At 44.0% G+C, this 3,644-nt stretch overlaps 1 pseudogene; it reads right to left on the bottom strand.

Annotated features, from left to right (window-relative positions):
• Positions 1-2,442: 2,442 nt before the first annotated feature.
• On the bottom strand, positions 2,443-3,052 carry LOC106535199 (synaptotagmin-9 pseudogene; annotated as a pseudogene).
• Positions 3,053-3,644: the final 592 nt, after the last annotated feature.

A 3,644-nucleotide genomic window follows, 5' to 3' on the forward strand; every position in this document is an offset into this window, starting at 1 on the left:
GGTGGCCTTGGGTGGCCTGGCCCCTGATTGGCCACCCCAGATGCCAAGTGGATGGGGGGCCTTGAATTTTGAATTAGCATTTAGATTTGGTTGAAGATCAGTCTCTGGTATTGCTGTACTATATCAAATTTCAGCTGTGTTTGTTTAAAAATGGCTGAATTATTAGCACGTTAGTCGCTAGCCTCTCCAATGCTAATGTCAGCTTGTTCATGCTAGTTGCTAGCCTTGCCAATGCAAATGCCAGCTTATCCATGCTAGTCGCTAGCCTCTTCAATGCTAATGCCAGCTTATCCATGCTAGTCGCTAGCCTCTTTGATGCAAATGCCAGCTTATCCATGCTAGTCGCTAGCCTCTTTGATGCTAATGCCAGCTTATCCATGCTAGTCGCTAGCCTCTCTGATGCTAATGCCAACTTATCCACGCTACTCGCTAGCCTCTCCAATGCTAACACCAGCTTATCCATGCTGGTCACTAGCCTCTCCGATGCTAATGCCAAATTATCCATGCTAGTCGCTAGCCTCTCCAATGCTAACACCAGCTTATCCATGCTAGTCACTAGCCTCTCCGATGCTAATGCCAACTTATCCATGCTAGTCCTTAGCCTCTCCAATGCTAACACCAGCTTATCCATGCTAGTCACTAGCCTCTCTGATGCTAATGCCAGCTTATCCATGCTAGTCACTAGCCTTTCCAATGCTAATGCCAGCTTATACATGCTAGTCACTAGCCTCTCCGATTCTAATGCCAACTTATCCATGCTAGTCACTAGCCTCTCCGATGCTAATGCCAACTTATCCATGCTAGTCACTAGCCTTTCCAATGCTAATGCCAGCTTATACATGCTAGTCACTAGCCTCTCTGATGCTAATGCCAGCTTGTCCATGCTAGTCACTAGCCTCTTTGATGCTAACACAAATGAATAGTCTCCTTCTCATATGTTAGCGCAGCCCTCTAAGTTACCAGGGCCAGCTGCTCAGTTAGCGGTGCCGGCCTATCATTAATCAGATCAATATCTGGCTTAAGAATAGATATAGCCTCCTGCTACAAGGATGGAACAACCGCTGGTTGTGCATAATCTTAATTTTTGTCCTCATACTGCACCATGTAACTACATTAGAAAAACTACCACACCATTTCTAATGTTTGGTCTGATACTTTGCAACAAATACCTTTTTAAAGCAAATAAAAAGGCTCACAGAGCACAGTTTTATATGGATGCATAATGTGCTTCCTGCGGTGCGAGCAGGAATCTCCTCTCCAGCTGTGGCTCTGTTTTCGCCTGTGAACCGTTTGTTTGTCTCGGTTGGCTGGAGCCTTTAGAGACGCCAAGGCTGCGAAGAAATCAACCAAAACTTATCAATGATCAGCTGCAGCCTCTCCCACGATGCTCACAGCGGAAGTCAGAGTGCGTGTGCATACGTTTATGGTAGACTACAAGAGGAAGTGGGTCACAGAGTCACTGGGGAGCCAATCTGGTAGCTTGAACCTTCTCTCCATCATACATGTTTAATAGTGGATTGTTGAAAGGCTCTGCCTGTTCACATGTGATGGAAAAACAGAGGGAGGAAATGTGTGGATTCACACCGTGGATGGGATGAAGTTTATCCTCGTGCTTTCTTGTAAACACATCATTTCACCCCAAAGGAAAAGATTTATTTATGGGATTCTGCTTTGATCAAACAACTTTGAATTTCTTATATTTAGAAACTTTTTAGCGCGATTCTTTTATTTGAATTTTTTATGTTTTTAAAAAGCTTTTTCTTATTATTTTCAAAGGAAACCCTTCTTGACTGATCAAATGATGCTCGTAAGATCTATTCCAGTCAGCTTGGGAGTCTAAAATATCTTATTTACATTTATTTTTCACAGATCCATGTCTCTGCAGCGATGTGTTGTGATTAATATCGGGTGGGGCTGTCTCTCTCTCTCTCTCTGTCTCTCTCTCTGTCTGTCTCTCTCTCTCTCTCTCTCTCTCTCTCTCTCTCTCTCTCTCGGCTGCAAAGACAAATCAAACAAGCACTTTCATTCAATTGGAGAACTGCTCCTCTTGCACACACACACCAATCTGAAACACTGTGAAATCTGGTACTAATGGATTCAAACAAGTTCCCAGTTCACTCTCCTGTTGCTGTTGCAGTGAACCTAACAGTGAAACCAGTGTTTTTGCACTATTACAGAAGGTGTAAACATCTTTTCTTTAGCTCTGCTTCACAAATGCATAGAAAAATCCAATAGATTTTCACAAGTTTCTCTTTAAAGGCCGTTTAATTGTATTTTTATGCAGTTTGCAACATTTTTTTTTGCTTTAATTCTTTATGCATAAGCTGGAAAACGTGTTTGCCCTCTTGCTGAAATTCAGCTTTTCTCAGATGAGAAGTTCTTGTTTATTTGCTCCAGGAGCTCGTGATGCGTATTTTACGCACGGAGGTGAAAGAAGCTGACCTGAGTCTGTGTAGCGCGGTCTGGCCAGGTCCCTGAAGTAGTAGATGAAATCCAGGCAGTTCTCGTCCTGCACCTCTCCCTTGGAGCACAGGTCGGAGAGCAGTTCCAGCGCCTTTCGACAAATCTCATCCTCTCTTTCTGCAGGCATTGCCCTCCAGCATCCTCCTGACTGCTCCGGCTGATCCTCCTCCTCTCTTTGCCACACGCGCACACACGCACACACGCACCCTCACACAGTCATACAAAGCGCATCAAGCAGCTACACCCCTGGATGAGGTCCCGCGCGCCCGACGCATCCGTGCAACTTACAGAAACTCGGAAGTTTGGTGGAGTTTCAATAAAAGCACGAGGCTCAAACTGGAGTGGGGGGAGTTTCCGAGAAAAATAAAAATAAAAAATAAAAAAGAAGGAAAGAAAATATTATCTGTTTGAATAAAAAGTCCTTGCTCGCATGTTGAGGGATTTAAAAAAACCGTCTCCAAACCGGGGCTCGCGCGCTTCTCCTCTTTCCTCCTCCTGTCCGGACTTCAGTGGAGCTGCTGCTGAATCCAGTCAAGGTCCCTGAATGAATGCGCGGCTTTCTGTTTCTGCGGAGAGACAGACAGGAAGTTCTGCCACCACCAACACCCCCTCCACCTCCATCACCAGAGTCCTCCTGAGACTGAGGGAGCTTCATCTCCTCCTGCAGGAGGAGACCCTTCAGTCTTTTCTCATCATGAACAGAGATCTGCTCCTCATCTTCCTGAAGGAATGCACGTTGCCCACCACCTTAATGTTTTTAATAAATCATTGAACTTATTCCATGTCCTGTCTTATGTCAGGGTTGTTTTGTATGAAGTGCCATCCAGCTTTTGTCCACTTTGGCACTTCATAGTTTTGGGCAGCATGGTGGATCAGTGGTTTGCACTGCCTCACATCAACCTGAGTTCAAGTCCCAGGCGGGGTCTGGGGGTCTTTCTGTGGAGTCCTTCCTTGTCTTTGTGTGGATTTCCCTCCATCAGAAATCATCGGTACATTTACTTTGCAGTACTTGAGTAATTTTTTTCAGGATATGTAAATGTACTAAGTGTTTTTAAAAATTGTTACTTTTACTTTTTTAGTTACATTTAAAACCTAAAAATTATTATTTTCTTTAAAAATTAACACCTAGTAACAAAATTAAATATGTCTGAACTAGGGCTGTCACATTAATATTTTTAATC

This window comes from Austrofundulus limnaeus, unplaced genomic scaffold (assembly GCF_001266775.1).
Source record: "Austrofundulus limnaeus strain Quisiro unplaced genomic scaffold, Austrofundulus_limnaeus-1.0 Scaffold7, whole genome shotgun sequence".
Classification (NCBI taxonomy): Eukaryota; Metazoa; Chordata; class Actinopteri; order Cyprinodontiformes; family Rivulidae; genus Austrofundulus; species Austrofundulus limnaeus.